Source organism: Penaeus monodon, chromosome 24 (genome assembly GCF_015228065.2).
Source record: "Penaeus monodon isolate SGIC_2016 chromosome 24, NSTDA_Pmon_1, whole genome shotgun sequence".
NCBI classification, from domain to species: domain Eukaryota; kingdom Metazoa; phylum Arthropoda; class Malacostraca; order Decapoda; family Penaeidae; genus Penaeus; species Penaeus monodon.
Genome location: NC_051409.1, coordinates 9075059 through 9075350, shown reverse-complemented (window position 1 = coordinate 9075350; position 292 = coordinate 9075059).

Here is a 292-nt window from a genome sequence, read left to right as displayed (position 1 = left end):
TGTAATCATAAATAGCTGTGCTGATGGATTAAATGACTGAACTATTATGCACATCAATTCCCCAGAGTTAAAGCAACTTGAAACGTGACTATGTGCCGCTATGTTTCTCGTACCGGATTCACTGTCAGTGTTCATGCTCGTCCCACACACTAAACAGCGGATATGGAGGAGCTAACAGTGGCTAACACATAAGCGCATTGTAACCCGTTAATAATCAAGGTCGTTCTGGAATTTCTACATTTTTTTTTTCTGAACCAGTCCTCTCTTACTATGTTAAGACCTTTTAAGAACA